The sequence below is a fragment of the Drosophila takahashii genome, chromosome 2R, assembly GCF_030179915.1.
Source record: "Drosophila takahashii strain IR98-3 E-12201 chromosome 2R, DtakHiC1v2, whole genome shotgun sequence".
Classification (NCBI taxonomy): domain Eukaryota; kingdom Metazoa; phylum Arthropoda; class Insecta; order Diptera; family Drosophilidae; genus Drosophila; species Drosophila takahashii.
The window spans coordinates 19766550-19783959 of NC_091679.1; the positions used below are offsets into that span (position 1 = coordinate 19766550).

General features: G+C 37.3%; 1 protein-coding gene and 2 long non-coding RNA genes across 5 annotated transcripts in view; 1 reads left to right on the top strand and 2 right to left on the bottom strand.

Moving 5' to 3' along the window:
- The window catches only part of Gp210 (nucleoporin 210), a 268597-nt gene that overhangs the window by 141649 nt on the left and 109538 nt on the right, over window positions 1–17410 (top strand). The window lies entirely within an intron of this gene.
- Window positions 3105–6755, bottom strand: LOC108066721 (uncharacterized). The gene is made up of 4 exons (XR_011417911.1): window positions 6619–6755; window positions 6366–6556; window positions 6154–6310; window positions 3105–6088 (listed from the first exon to the last, which is right to left on the bottom strand). It is a non-coding gene; the product is annotated as an uncharacterized lncRNA (long non-coding RNA).
- Window positions 7543–9590, bottom strand: LOC138912764 (uncharacterized). The gene is made up of 3 exons (XR_011418322.1): window positions 9544–9590; window positions 8025–8081; window positions 7543–7970 (listed from the first exon to the last, which is right to left on the bottom strand). It is a non-coding gene; the product is annotated as an uncharacterized lncRNA (long non-coding RNA).

The following is a 17410-nucleotide window of genomic DNA, read 5'->3' on the forward strand; positions in this document are numbered from 1 at the left end:
ACATATAATAATATAGAGTCTGGTTTTGGCTTACAATCAGACATTGATCATTTTCAAGTATGGTGTGAGTATAACCTCTTAAATTTGAACTGCCTAAAATGCAACGTAATGACCTTTTATAGGGTTACCCCTACCTTTATAAGTTATTCGCTTCAGAATTTGCCACTTGACCGTATATATTCAGTAAATGATTTAGGTGTTCTTCTGGACCCGAAGCTTAAATTTGACTGCCACATAATGTCGACAGTCAATAAAGCAATGAGTGTTCTTGGGTTTATAAAGCGTTGGTCAAAAGAATTTGATGACCCTTATATAACCAAATTATTATTTACCTCCCTTGTCCGTCCTATATTGGAATATTGTTCTTCGGTTTGGAGCCCACAATACCAAGTCCACATTGACCGTATAGAGTCGGTACAAAAAAAATTTATCCTTTTTGCCCTTCGTAGTTTGAACTGGGATCAAAACGTAAGGCTACCTTCCTACCAGAGTAGATTATTATTGCTTAATTTACCGACACTTGCAAATCGTAGAAAAATGCTTGGTACCATTTTTATGCATAATCTTATAAGAGGTGATATTGATTCTGTAGAACTTGTTAGCCGCCTAACTTTAAATGTTCCCGTTAGACTAACACGTAATTATCATCCTCTTAATTTACCTCGATGTACATCAAATTTTGGTCTGCACGAGCCCTTTCGCGTTCTATGTAATCAAATAAAAACACCTCTTAACGAGGTAAAAAACTAGTGACGATCGCACCTTCAACATACAAAAGTTCTGATATCAACATTTGTGACGAAAAATTATTACACTCGTCATTAAATAGACTTTCTAATCTTTTCTCATTCGGCCCGCCCTAGCAGACTATTCCAGCCTTTTTCCCTTCACAGGCATTTTCTATTGCAGCGTGCCGAATAAAAAAATATTAGAAAGTCTATTTAATGACGAGTGTAATAATTTTTCGTCACAAATGTTGATATCAGAACTTTTGTATGTTGAAGGTGCGATCGTCACTAGTTTTTTACCTCGTTAAGAGGTGTTTTTATTTGATATCAGAAGTTTTTGTTTGTTTACATTTGCTCTCATAGGAGCTAATATATACATTTAAATTTAAATTGGTCAATCATAATTTGTAAGCCATTGTATTTAAACAAATTAAGTTAAAAAGTATTTCAAAATACCTTTTAAACGAGGTATGGCACATGTCTGTACCTTTAGTAGTGTAGAACTTACAAACTAACGAAATTTAGCCATTTTTAGCTTTTTTCCCGCTAAAGTAGCGGCTTTTTCCAAAAGTCGTAGAACAAAAGATTCCTATATGGAACTCTTAAGTGCAAATTTACTGATTCCATGACCCTAAAATACAGTTCGGATACCCTCACACAAAATTCAATACTCAGGAAGCTTTAGTTGTTCGAGCTGGCAAAAGTGGCTATTTTCGTATAAAAATAACTTTTAAACGTGACTTTTTACAGTAATGTGTTATATACCAAAATTTAAGGAATCTCAAGGGCTATACAGTTTAAAGTTTTCAAGAAAATCGTTAGAGCCGTTTTTGAGAAAAATAAAAAAAAGCTAAAAAAAAGTTTTAAAAAATTGTCTTTTGTTCATATCTTTTTAATTATTACATTTACACAAATTGCATATAGAAGGCGTTTATAGCTTTTAAAAATACCTTTCAAACAAGATGCAGCACAAGTCTGTAGCTTTAGTAGTATAGAAGTTACGGTTTTCCGAATTTTAGCTATTTATAGCTGTTTTCCCGCTAAACTAGCGAGTTTTTCCAAAAGTGGTAGAACAAAAGTTTTTTATATCGATGGGATGAACGTCATATTAAATTTTCAAAACTTAAGAAACATGTTTTGGACAAACTGACAAACTGACAAACTGACAAACTGACAAACTGACAAACAGAATTAAATTTTCATTTTGGGAAGAAGAAGGAAATCTTATTTTGGCTATAACTTTTGAACGGAGCGTCGGATTTTGACAAATGACCCCTCATTTGACGGGTATTTTCAAAAGGAATACAACTAAAACATTGCGAGGGGGCATTTATCCCCACCGGCCCCAACAGCTCCAAATTTCGAAATTTTCATTTTTTCACTTTCACCGCTCTCTCTCCCAAGCCAATTGATTTTCTTAAAGTCTTGGTATGCAATCCTTTAAGTTATTGCAATACCTTTCGATTGGTGTATTACTCATTACGATCGGACTATCACAGCAGATTTTCAATTTTGCGGCTATATAATAGTAGTCGCCTTCGCACACTCTCCTGGTGCGCTTCGTCACTACATGGACTGCCGTCCATAGTGATAACTATAACGTTCTTTATCATTTAACTTGCACATCAACTTCTATCCCGGTATTAAAAACTAACATTTTAACTCATTTGCTTCACTCCTAACTGTATGTTTTTTTCATTATTTGTCCCGTCTTTATTGGTTTTATGTATTCTTCCTCGCGAACTCGCATTTTTGCCCAAATTTACAAAAGGGCCCCGCGCGTAACAAGCACGTGCTTGGTGTCGTTGGGTCACTTGTTTGTACTTCTCGTAGTGCATCAACGTCCATCATATATATACACCCAGAAAAAAACATTGCCTAAAAAGTCAAAAATTTGCCTGAAATTTAAGGTCATTTGACCTAAAAAATGACCCAAGGAATTTTTTGCCTAAATTTTAGGCAATATAATTTTTAGGCAATAAAATTGCCTAAAACGGGATTTTTAGGCAATATAATTTTTAGGCAATAAAATTGCCTAAAACAGGACTTTTAGGCAATGTCATTTTTAGGCAATAAAATTGCCTAAATCGGGATTTTAGGCAATATAATTTTTAGGCAATAAAATTGCCTAAAACAGGACTTTTAGGCAATGTCATTTTTAGGCAATAAAATTGCCTTAATCGGGATTTTTAGGCAGTATAAAATAGGGTTAGTTTTGGGCAATGATTGTCTAAAATTTATTATTTTTTAGGCGATGTATATCCTAAATAAAAACATTTTTAGGCAATATCAAATCGGCATAGATTTAGGTTCCCATATCCAATGAAACACGAAAATAAGTATTTTTTTTATTTATTATTTACATGTTACTTAAACTATAAAACAATATAAACTATAAATTATGAATATGTACACATTACTTAAACTAAAAAAACTTAGGTTTTACATATGATTTCGAATTTATATTATGGATGTGTACAGGGGGATTATGTACTGCGCTTATATTAATTAATTTAAAATCGAGCTTATCACTAATTTCATAGCTATTATAATGTTTTTCATAATGGGTCTCCAATTGTTGACAAAATAAATACGTGTTTTTATTAAGTAATATTATATCATTAATAATAAAAAAAGAACACAATCCTTTTTTTAAAAAAATTAAAAAGCCACGTTTATAACAGAAGCCATATTTGGATACATATAAAAAACTTCGTGCTGTAGAGAAGTCTATATCGGGAAAAGTAGCTTGAAAAGTTTCACTATGAATAGAGTTTTCAAAAAGGCTTGAAGATTTGCTAAACTTTAATTCTGTTTTTGAAAAATTTAAAATCTTATTGGCAAAATTAAAGTTGTGTTTTACTGATATGGAATAAGTCAAGTTTTTTCGACTATTTATATTTTTACAGTACGACTTCAGTTCACGATGCTTCGATTCAAAAGCAAAGGTCCAAAGATATCTTAAAGGACCAGACATTTTTACTATTTGCGGATAATGATTTAAGAAATGATGCTTCGGTTTGAGTGTGTCATTGAATAATTTGGTATATTGCTTGTTGTGGAGAATTATGTGGTTTTGTAAGTTTGCAATATCGGCTGGTTTGTATTCAAAAAGGCAAAGAAGGTCCAAAAGCTCTGACAAATTAAGAAAAAATGTCCATACCCTGTTTTCATAGGGAATCTTATCTGCAATCATAAGAGGAAAGTGATGAACTAATGCTAGCATTTCCCTTGCAGACATTTTAAGCTTAAAATTTTTTAAATGATTAATATTAATGGAACTTGAAGTGTTGCCAATTTCTGACTCTCCATATTGAAAGGATTGCTTACGAATGTTAAAAAACTCTAAATCAAATATCTTTTCATTTATAAAATACAAAAGAATATGACATATATCGTAGTTTAGTATTCCCTCAAAAACGTCATGTAGTAAATCCGTGGAATAATTATCCAAAATAGAAAAATTGTGAATTTTATTAAAAATTGAATTTTCTCGCACCCCTGATACTGTCACATTGCATTCTTCACAATCCTGATTATAATTATCTGTTGATCTCAAAAGTGAGGGATCAGCTAAAAAAGAATAATGAGTATCTTCCTTTCGCATTTTGCAAAATCTGCAAAAATAAGTACTCGAAAAGGATCTGGAAAAGCCAAGAACGTAGTTTAGAGCCAAATTATCACCTATTATTAAGTCTAAGCTAAAGAGCATTCGTTTATTTCCTTGTAAAGTAGTTACAAATATTCCATTGTCGTTAAGATCATTTATGACTTCAACAAACTTGTAAAATATTCGATCGTTTCCAAATTCTTTAACATTCTTTGATTCAAACAAGGCTGCTATAAATATTTCTTTATAATTAGGCGGTGCTGTCGGTAATGATATATATGAAGCTAAAATGGGCAACGTATGGTTTCCCAAGGGATTGTTTGTTTCGAAATTATCGAAGTACAAAAAAATCGGTAAACGGACTATGTCTGTTGCGTGTGGATAGCGACGATTCCAAATGTTTCCGTTTATAAAATTTTTTAATGATTGAGTTTGTCCTAAAAGATTAAAATGTTTTATAAAGTCATCGAAAACAGTTGGTATTTCGAAATAACTTTTTAAATAGAGCTTTATTGGAAATATCACTCCTTCAGCTTTGCTTGAACTAAGACTAAGCTTATTTTTTTTCCGTATGGGTCTTATTGATTTATCAATAGTTATTCTACTTGCAGGAAACCATAGGCTAAGACTTTTAAGCTTTTGAATAAGTAAATGTTCAGAATTAATCTTTTTAAACGGGTTATTACAAAAGGTGATTAAATCTGATATGGCAGCTTCTGCTTCTTGATTTCCCTTGATCTTGTTTAATATGTGCTTTAATTCATTTTTAATAGGATGTGTTAAATTTCTCTGTATGTTTTCTTGTAATTCCGTTGCTCTTTTTCTTGGCAATCCCATGTCTCCATACGAACTTAAAGTCAATTTAAAAGCGGATTCTTGTAAAGTACTCGCTCCGGGATTAATTGGATCTATCTCTTGGTGACACAAAGGAATTGAAGTAAAGTCACCTAGAAATTGCCGGCTTTCAGTGCTGTTACTTAAGTCATTATACCCTTCTATTATGTTTAATTGCAAGACGTCTGTATTCATTGTTTGCTCAATAGGATTTTGTGCCAATTTTTTTCTTCATTTTTCATGTGTTTTTTTAAGTGAATTATTGTTGAAAATAACTGAGAGCATTGGGCAAAACCGCACGAAAAGCTTAATTCAAATTTATGATTATCGTTGATATGTTTAAGAAATAAAGACATCTTTTCTAAAGTTATGCTGCAAAACTTACAAAAAAAAGTGGGCTCCATTGTGTCTTTTTTATTGAGATATAATAAACAAATTTAAGCTGCAGTATTTAAATCATTGATTAATGATATAATGCAAGCACTTTTTTCATCCGATGGGATCTGTATATCAAAAAAATAGTTCTGTACGAACAACCACACGAGCTTAGACTCTAAGGGGTATTTTAAATTTAACACCATAAAAATCTTGAAGGTGGCTTTAAGAATGCTATCAAACTTATAGTATATGTCGGCGAAGTAAACGAAGAACTCCTTGCATTCCAAATCTGAAGGTCCTATACCGCACACTATAGGCTGCAAGGTGCACTTTTCGGTAAAAAGGTTGTCTATCCGAGTCTTGATGTAAGACATAAGCTCTCCGACAGTAGGGAAGCTTACAAAGAAGGACTTCCTAGAGTCAGCGATGGTGATCTTAGAGCAAATTTTTTTTGCAGTGTTGCGAGTACTGCGAGACCGCCGCGCAGTTGGTACTAAAAGCGCGTGAATGATCAAAAAAATTCCAGCGTTGACAGACTCTGTAAAATTCAAATATAAGAAAATAATTTGAACTCTTTTCAAATTAATTTCTGAATATATTTACCTTCTGAAGCTCCATGGATAGACTTTAGGATTTGATTGCTGAACGACTCTTTCACTCGGCCCTCAGCAGTTCGAAGGCACTTCTCTTTAAAGGTCAAAAATTTGTCAAAAAGAAACGATTCTTTTTCCGGGAACTTCCGTTTGAAATCAAAATTAATCTAAACAAAAATTTTATGAAAATATGAAAACTTGAAAGAAATTTTTGATTTTTACCAATTTAAATCCAAAAGATTGTTTAAGTATTGGCCATTCCTTAAGAACGTTGTCGAGATTGTCTGAATTTGAGAGCATTTGAGACCTGTTTTTATAGGAACTCTCCCAGTGAGGAAAGACTTCATCTAAGTCCGCAGTTCCATCACTGTTGCAAAGTAGCCAGTTAAAACCATAGTCGGATTCTTCGGCATCTACATACATATATTTAAATTATCTTAGTTGCATATTATTTCACTCGTAGAAACACAATTACCTCTATCAGCTGCATCAATTTCTAAATTGTCAACATATGCTTCTTCCACAGATAATCTAGCCTTTGCTAATGAATTTCTGTACTTACTGTACAGCAGTCCTCCAGCTCTCTTGTTTTTTATAGGGAGGTAATATGTCTCCTATAAATATTTTGTAGTTTAATTATTATTACAGTTGTCTTTTAATCTCTAATTTAATATCTAACCTTCTACTTCTGTCGGGAAAAGATATGTGATATCTTTAGCAATCTTTTCGAATTTCTTGGGTTGCCAATCTATATTTTTATACCCGTTACTCGTAGAGTAAAAGGGTATACTAGATTCGTGCAAAAGTATGTAACAGCTAGAAGGAAGCGTTTCCGACCCCATAAAGTATATATATTCTTGATCAGGGTCACTAGCCGAGTAGATCTAGCCATGTCCGTCTGTCCGTCTGTCCGTCTGTCCGTCTGTCTGTCTGTCTGTCTGTCTGTCTGTCTGTCTGTCCGTCTGTATGAACGCTGAGATCTCAGAAACTACAAAAGCTAGAAGGTTGAGATTTCCCACACATATTCTTTGGCTTCCTACGCAGCGCAAGTTTATTTTAGCCGAGCGCCACGCCCCCTCTAACGCCCACAATCGCCCACTAACGATTTTAAAATGGGTCCTGCGCCCACATCTTTAAAGATTTCCGAGAAGTATAAATGCAATTTTGTTGTGTATATTTATACCTATCGAAATGTAGAAGACATTTTTCAAATCGGACCATTCATTAAAAAGTTATACGCAATCAAAAATTATATATCTATCTCCCTCGCACTCCCCTTAGCTGAGTTACGATTATTAGTCGGAACACCAACCCGACACAGCGTTCGCACTCCCTTTAGCTGAGTGACGGGTATTAGATAGTCGGGACAACAACCCGACTATAGCGTTCTCTCTTGTTGCTTATTAAATAATCGCAAATAATTCCACTAATGGATTTGCGATGTTTTAGCTCCAAACGCTTGTGCATGCGATAAAAGTTTTGTATTCCTTTAAACAATATGGAATCTGACAGAATTAACAAAGCTGTAATCTAAATGTTTTAAATAGGTTAATAAACAAATTTTAGTTATAAGATATAAACTATATTAACTATTTTTCGGAACAAATCATTTTAAAGTCACCTGATTATGGTCGCCACATTGCACATTTTCTTTCTGAAAAATATTTAAATGTGATTTCCTTTCAAAATCAAATAACAATAGAATTACATTAACCATCCTGAGGGCATGCTCCAGCTTAACTCTTGCCCCAAACAAATTTTTTGGCACAATCTCTTTAAGGTGTTCTGGGGTTAAGAGGAGTAACGCTTGCTCGTCTATTCCGTAATCTATTCGACAAAAAATTAAATTAACTATTTTTTAACGAATTAGATTTGTACCACCTTTGAAGCAGCCAATAAGCTCCGAACAATTGTGTTTTGCCAAAAACTCTTCCATTACTAAGGAAAACGAAAAAAAAACAAGAAAGGAAGCTAGCTTCGGCAAGCCGAAGCTTATATACCCTTGCAGATCATTCTATTAATTTACAAATCGCAAAAATGTTAAATTTCTTATTATTTCACATTAATTTTTCGATCGTTTCTATCACAGCTATATGATATAGTAGTTCGATCTTTTAAAAATTAAAATCGAAATTCGAAAACATTTCAAAATAGTCATATCCCAGAGTAGAAGGGAATGTAATAAAAACCAACAAAGATATAATTTTTTTCCCATTAATTTCCATTTAATTTTTCGACCGTTCCTATGGCAGCTATATGATATAGTGATCCGATTTAAAAAACAAAAAAACCGAAATTCAGAAATATATAAAAAAACAAGAGAGAACGCTATAGTCGGGTTGGTGTCCCGACTATCTAATACCCGTTACTCAGCTAAAGGGAGTGCGAGGGAGATAGATATATGTTGACAATTTATAAAGCGTATAACTTTTTAATGAATGGTCCGATTTGAAAAATGTCTTCTACATTTCGATAGGTATAAATATACACAACAAAATTGCATTTATACTTCTAGGAAATCTTTAAAGATGTGGGCGCAGGACCCATTTTAAAATCGTTAGTGGGCGATTGTGGGCGTTAGAGGGGGCGTGGCGCTCGGCTAAAATAAACTTGCGCTGCGTAGGAAGCCAAAGAATATGTGTGGGAAATCTCAACCTTCTAGCTTTTGTAGTTTCTGAGATCTCAGCGTTCATACAGACGGACAGACGGACAGACGGACAGACGGACATGGCTAGATCGACTCGGCTAGTGACCCTGATCAAGAATATATATACTTTATGGGATCGGAAACGCTTCCTTCTAGCTGTTACATACTTTTGCACGAATCTAGTATACCCTTTTACTCTACGAGTAACGGGTATAAATATTCCCAAGAGTAGAAGGTAAAATTTCAAAAAACACCGGAGCTAGAATTTTTTTACTTTTTTTTTTTTTGATCCTTCCTATGGGAGCTATAAGATATAGTTGTCCGATCCGGTTGGTTCCGACATATATACTACCTGCAATGGAAATACGACTTTTACGAAAGTTTCATCCCGATAGCTTTAAAACTGAGAGACTAGTTTGCGTAGAAACGGACGGACAGACGGACGGACAGACGGACAGACGGACATGGCTAGATCGACTCGTCTTGTGATGCTGATCAAGAATATATATACTTTATGGGGTCGGAAATGTCTCCTTCAATGCGTTGCAAACTTCTGACTGAAATCATAATACCCTCTGCAAGGGTATAAAAAACGCTGTCTCATTGTCATTTAAACATTTTGCGAGTTAGCGTTTCATCTAACAAAATCATATAATGCCTGATTATTTTGAGGCCGGTGAACAAGAAGTATGAAACTGAATGACACAATAACCAATTCTCACCAATTCAAAGAACAAAATATAATAAACTTACCTGTTTAACAAAACTTCACAATATTACACACCAAACGCGGAGAAAACAATGTGACTGTATTTCAAAAATAAAAAAAACCAATCAAAGTATCCTGACTAGAACCAGGACTAGGACCAGGATTGTTGAAAACCAGAGTAGTCACCTTTTTTATTAAAAGACATGCCAACTCTCTAACATTTGAGTATCACCAGTACGTATTATTTACTTTAAAATCAATTTAGAAAGCATATTTGTAGTTAATTTTACCTTAGTAACAATTTGAACAATTTTATTTCATAATAAAAGCTGTCTTAAAATTCAAAAGAACCATTTTAAATCAATCCCCTAATTGCTGAAATTTTCTGTTGAATTTTCAACAGTTTAAAGAATACCCTTACATTCTCCCATTAAGTTGTACGTATCGATATTTCACGCATCACGCTTATGGTTTTAGTAGCAGCTGGTATACTTTTATTTATAAGGTTTATTAAGTTGAATGTCAATATTATTCTAAACAAGAAAGGAAGCTAGCTTCGGCCAGCCGAAGCTTATATACCCTTGCAGATCATTCCTATTAATTAACAAATCGCAAAAATGTTCAATTTTCTAATATTTCTCATTCATTTTCCGATCGTTCCTATGGCAGCTATATGATATAGTCGTCCGATTTTGATCAAATTAAAATTGAAATTCGAAAATATTTAAAAAGAGTTATATCTTAGAGTAGAAGATAATACAATAAAAACCAAAGAAGCTAGAATTTATTTCCTATTACTTTTCCATTAATTTTCCGATCGTTCCTATGGCAGCTATATGATATAGTAGTCCGATTTTTTAAATAATTAATTCGAAATTCAGAAATATTTAAAAAAAAATAACATCCCCAAAAGTAGAAGGTAATATTTCAAAAAACACCGAAGCTAGAATTTTTTAAAGTTTTTTTTCCGATTGTTCCTATGGGAGCTATAAGATATAGTTGTCCGATCCGGTCGGCTCCGACATATATACTACCTGCAATAGAAAGAAGACTTTTGGGAAAGTTTCATCCCGATAGCTCAAAAACTGAGAGACTAGTTTGCGTAGAAACAGACAGACGGACAGACGGACAGATGGACAGACGGACGGACAGACGGACAGACGGACATGGCTAGATTGACTCGTCTTGTGATGCTGATCAAGAATATATATACTTTATGGGGTCGGAAACGTCTCCTTCACTGCGTTGCAAACTTCTGACTGAAATCATAATACCCTCTGCAAGGGTATAAAAAATCGAAATTCAGAAATTTAAAAAGAAAAATACTCCCAAGAGTAGAAGGTAATATTTCAAAAAACATCGGAGCTATAATTTTTTTTCCGTTTTTTTTTCGATCCTTCCTATGGGAGCTATAAGATATAGTTGTCCGATCCGGTTGGTTCCGACTTATATACTACCTGCAATAGAAAGAAGACTTTTGGGAAAGTTTCATCGCGATAGCTTCAAAACTGAGAGACTAGTTTGCGTAGAAACGGACGGACAGACAGACAGACAGACGGACGGACAGACGGACAGACGGACATGGCTAGATCGACTCGTCTAGTGATGCTGATCAAGAATATATATACTTTATGGGGTCGGAAACGTCTCCTTCACTGCGTTGCAAACTTCTGACTGAAATCATAATACCCTCTGCAAGGGTATAAAAATATTAAGCTTAAAAATCCTATGTTTTTGGTGTTCCTTCTTTAATAACTATATATATATTGCATTATTTTCAAACAAAAAACCATTTAAAACAAAGTAATGTATTATAAAAAATATTTATAAAAACTGTGTGTAGTGTTCGAACACATGGGGTGCATTATTACCTAGCACAGTAATTTATATTAATAGCATAGCATAATAAAATCATTGATTATAATTTTAGGAATATTACCTAAAATTTAGGCCTACTATTCCTAAAAGTATGTGATCTAAAAATATATTTTTTTAGGCAATAAGACCGATTTTTAAGGTAATTATTGCCTAAAATAAATTTTTTTGGCAATAAATAGTCAATTCCTAAAATTTTAGGAAAATCTTTTTTCTGGGTGTAAGCAAATAAAATTGGCCTTTTTGATGTGCCAAAGTGGTGACCCCGACGCTTGAACATCAAACGGCTTCCGCACCAACACCATCCACACCGATTAATGCCAGAGATGCGCTACAATTTGCGATCGCTGGTTTCGAGAAGACTTATTTTTACTGACAACGCGAGCGCTAGCGACGAAGCAATGGATGAAGGAGGAAACGTCGATTTCATTGCCCAAATTCGGGAGCTTCAACAGCAACTGGAAGATTTGAGAAGAAATTCTTCTCAGATCCAACAACAACAACCGGATTAAATGTTCCCACTCAGCTTGTCTCGATAAAGCTACCGAATTTCGCACGCAACAATCCCCAGCTATGGTTTGCACAAATCGAGCGCTCGTACCGGCTTCATAACATTACCGATAATGCGGATAGGTTCGATTTGATAACAGTCAATTTAGATGAAGATGTTATTCTGTCTGTAGAGGATTTGGTAGCACGTCCGCCAGTGACCAACAAATACCAAGCTCTCAAGACGCGGCTGCTAGACAAATTTTCTGAGACGCCCCAATCAAAGCTCAATCGCCTTCTGCCTGGAGGCGAGGCTGCAGGTCTTAAGCCATCCGAGATTTTATCACACATGCGACGTCTTGCACCGGAGCCTGGTAACGAAAATATTATTCACACACTTTTTCTCGCAGAAATGCCACAGTCTATTCGGCCAACCTTAACCGTTTGGAAGGAATCTGATCTGGACAAACTGGCGAAAGTGGCTGACAAAATGCTCGAGGCGACAATGACACAAACTTCATCCTTTTCGATTGCATCTGACAGTGCTCCGCCTATGGACAACTCTGTAAACGCCCTCGAGCAGGGTGGAACCCTCAAAGATGTGGCTAATTCTATACGTTCCTTGTCACAACAAGTAAATTTTTTACAAGACGAAGTTAAGCGCCTAAAGAAACCACCATCGAACCGATCGTCTGGCACATCGCGTAGTCCTGGAAACATTCAAGGTATGACAGAATCCAACTCTGAGTTATGATGCTACTATCATCAACGTTTTGGTACCAACGCCAGAAAGTGCAGGATTTCTTGCTCGTTCAACCAGACTTTAAACTAACACGACTATCGTCAAATACGCTGGTTGACGACAGCGACGACATCACCAGCGAATTTCAAAATACTGCAATCCAACTATTAGATCACGGACTATACATTCGCGATAAGAAATCAGGAATTCGTTACCTTATAAACTCTGGGTCCGTGGTCTCTGTTTTACCTTGCTCACTAGTGAAACAGAAGATCAAGCCAAGCAATTTGCTATTGCTTGCAGCCAACCAAACCATGATCAGGACTTACGGTAATATAGTTAAAACACTTGATTTAGACCTTCAGGACAGCTTCACTTCGAATTTCATCATAGCCGACGTTCCATCTGCAATAATTGGTGCCGATTTCCTGACCAATTTTCAACTGCTGGGGAAAAACTCGCCGCTGCTAAGGCAGATGTAAACTTTGTATTAGAGAATGGAATTTGTCGCCCTTCCAATAGCCCTTGGTCCAGCCCACTTCATATGGTAGCCAAGAAAGACGGAGGCTGGCGTGCATGTGGTGATTACCGGAAACTGAACACATCCACAATACCAGACCGATATCCGATAGCTAACCTGCAAGATTTCACCGAGCAACTGCATGGAAAAAGCATATTTACCACTTTAGATTTGGTAAAAGCCTATTACAATCAGAGGTACGTTTTCTCAGCTATGTCATTAATAGTGATGGGATTAAACCACCAAGGGATCGCGTTGACGCCATTCAGAACCACCCTCGCCCAGACACTATCAACCAGCTCGGAAGGTTCTTGGGCATCGTTAATTATTATCGTTGATGCATTCCGCATCCCTCGCATATACAAGCACCTTTATCAGAGCCACTAAAAAATGTAAGGAAAAATGATCACCGCAAAATCATATGGACTCCTGAACTTATTTCGTCCTTCGAAGAATGCAAAAAGAGTGTAGCCGAAGCTGCAGTCATTTCTTTTCCTTCGCCAGGATCTGCACTTGCATTGGTGTGTGATGCTTCCGACATGGCAATAGGAGCCGTACTAGAGCAGTTCACAAATGATTGGGATTCTTGGGATTCTTCTCGAAAAAGTTAAGTTCTACAGAGAAAAACTACAGCACCTATGACAGGGAATTATTGGCCATTTACGAAGCTGTGAAATATTTTAACCATTTGATCGAAGCGCGTTATTTTATAATTAAGACGGAATACGAGGGTGGTCCGATAAGTACTTAGCCTCCAAAAGAAAAACGAAAATTTTGGAAAAATGGCTTTTTATTTCTCAACATAATCTCCTTTTAGCTCGATACACTTGACCCAGCGATGCTCCAACTTCTTTAACCCGTCTGAAAAATAAGTTTTCTCGAGGTCTGCAAAATAGGCCTCTGTGGCGGCGACGACCTCCTCATTCGACGCAAATTTTTGTCCAGCGAGAGACTTTTTCAAGTTTGGAAACAAAAAGAAGTCACACGGGGCCAAATCTGGAGAATATGGTGGATGGGGTAGCAGTTCGTAGCCCAATTCGACCAATTTGGCCTTGGCGAGGGCGGAAGTGTGAGCCGGTGCGTTGTCATGATGGAAGAGCACTTTTTTCTTCGCCAAGTGTGGCCGTATTTTCTGCAATTCGGCGGCGAATCGGCCCAATAATTCGGCATAGTACAGCCCTGTGATCGTTTTGCCCTTCTCTAGGTAGTCGATGTAGATCACACCTTGTGAATCCCAAAAAACGGTGGCCATCACCTTTCCGGCCGATGGGACAGTCTTCGCCTTCTTCGGAGCAGGTTGGCCGGGTGAAGTCCACTGTTTCGACTGTTCCTTGGTCTCTGGTGTGTACCAGTGGATCCATGTTTCGTCGACGGTCACGAAACGACGCAGAAACTCCTTCGGATTGCGCTTAAACAGCGTCAAACACTGCTTTGAAGTGGTCTCACGGTTGCGTTTGTTGTCCGGAGTGAGCAATCGCGGCACCCATCGCGCCGACAGCTTTCTCATGCCCAAAATTTCATGCAGGATATGACCCACGCGGTCTTTTGACATGCGTACTGTCTCAGCTATCTCGCGTATCTTCAATCGGCGGTCTGCCAAAACGAGATCGTGGACTTTTTGGACGTTATCCTCCGTGGTAGCCGATTTCGGGGCACCTGGGCGTGGCTCATCAAAAACCGACGTGCGACCACGTTGAAACTCGTTAAACCAATTTTTGACGGTCGCTATCGAAGGAGAAGAGTCACCGTACACAGCATCCAAGCGCTCTTTGATTTCGCTGCGTGATTTCCCTTCCAAAAACAAGAATCGAATCACAGACCGATATTGCTCTTTCTCCATTTTTCTAAAATCCGCGAACACGTATGATGCCACACGCTGGCAAAACAAAGCTACGAGTCCGATTCGGCTGAAATTTCGACAGTAGCCGTCTACTAGAATGTACTACACGATAGAAAAGTTTTCTTGCGATAGTGGCGCCATCGGGCGGTGAGGCTAAGTACTTATCGGACCACCCTCGTACAAGCCCCTCATTTATGCTTTCAAACAGCGTCCGGAAAAAGCATCACCTCGACCAATTCGCCATCTCAGCTTTATATCCCAATTTTCTACAACCATTGTTCATATAAAGGGCGCTGACAATGCAGTAGCAGATGTTCTTTCGAGGTTGTGGGCTATCTCAATGCCGGTATCTGTGACTACAGCTGAGATAGAGGAGTCGCAGGCGTCAGACCAGGAGTTGGCAGGACTTCTTCAAGGAAACACCTCATTAAAGCTGCAGAGGACTAGTTTTGACAACAATGTTTGGATATACTGTGACATATCGGGCTCTTCGTGAACAAGTCTTTGCCTACATTCACAACTTATCAAATCCAAGCGGCAGAGCAACGTCGCAGCAAATTCGTCAAAAATTTGTCTGGCCTGGTGACTACCTGGTGCAGAAACTGTATAGCTTGTCAACGTTCCAAAATCAGCAAGCACAACCACCTGATTCCTGAAAAGAAACACGTTTCAAGCGGAAGATTCGATCATGTACATCTGGACATAGTAATAATGCCGGCATATCAGAATTTCCGCTATTGTCTCACAATGATCGATCGCTTCTCACGTTGGCCTGAAGCTATACCATTGACCAACATTACCGCAGAAACGATTGCCACCGCCTTTTAGACCCACTTGGATTGCACGATCAGGAAACCCAGTTTGAGGCTGCACTATTTAAGGAACTCGCCAAGTTTCTCGGAAGTCAATATATTCATACCACGGCCTATCATCCCCAATCCAATGGACTTGTAGAAAGATGGCATCGATCTTTCAAGTCAGCATTGATGTGCAGCACTGGTATTCCGTGGATCAAAGTACTTCCGTCAGCGCTCCTCGGAATACGCACGTGTTTCAAGGAAGATATAAAGTCATCCGCCGCAAAAATGTTATATGGAGTTCCTTTACGTCTTCCAAATGAATCCTTTAACGACACGGAGCCTAATCCTTAGACCTTTATATTCACGTTCAGAGAACAAATGCGTCTCGTGCAACCTTCTCCAACAAACCATCATATTAAAAGAAGCTGTTTAAACTAAAAGGGATTGATCAGTGCTCGCATGTATTCATCCGTACAGATGCAGTAAAACAACCTTTGGAAGCGCCTTATACCGCTCCATATGAAGTTTTAAGACGACACACGGATAATGTATTTATTTTGAAAGTTAACAACAAAGAGACGGCTGTATCTGCGGATCGACTAAAACCAGCCCACATAGTTGTTGATGATCGCACCATGGATTCAGCTAATGTAAGAGTGGTGCGCACTTATTCGAGACAGCAGAATCCAATCTTGACGTCCTCACATTATCCCTTTAGCAGACATTTGCAAAACTAAGCTATCGGAAAACCAACGAGTTAGCAGTAGGTTATAGGAAGACCATCGCTAACTCTCACTCGTTCGACAGTCGAGGAATTTGTCAGCCACGCTTTTATTTCGTTTGACAAAAAGAATAAAGTTTTCATACATATGCAAATAACATTTTTGATGTGCCAAATGTTCAACACTGCTGTTGATGCTGGAAAAAGCTGCCAGATCTAAAAGAACTCAAATAGATTATTTTAACTTATTATACCCGTTACTCGTAGAGTAAAAGGGTATACTAGATTTGTGCAAAAGTATGTAACAGCTAGAAGGAAGCGTTTCCGACCCCATAAAGTATATATATTCTTGATCAGGGTCCCTAGCCGAGTCGATCTAGCCATGTCCGTCTGTCCGTCTGTCTGTCTGTCCGTCTGTCCGTCTGTCCGTCTGTCCGTCTGTCCGTCTGTATGAACGCTGAGATCTCAGGAACTACAAAAGCTAGAAGGTTGAGATTTCCCACACATATTCTTTGGCTTCCTACGCAGCGCAAGTTTATTTTAGCCGAGCGCCACGCCCCCTCTAACGCCCACAATCGCCCACTAACGATTTTAAAATGGGTCCTGCGCCCACATCTTTAAAGATTTCCGAGAAGTATAAATGCAATTTTGTTGTGTATATTTATACCTATCGAAATGTAGAAGACATTTTTCAAATCGGACCATTCATTAAAAAGTTATACGCAATCAAAAATTATATATCTATCTCCCTCGCACTCCCTTTAGCTGAGTTACGATTATTAGTCGGGACACCAACCCGACACAGCGTTCGCACTCCTATTAGCTGAGTGACGGGTATTAGATAGTCGGGACAACAACCCGACTATAGCGTTCTCTCTTGTTTTTTTATGGCACCCTCTGGTGACTCTTATTTCCAATATGTTA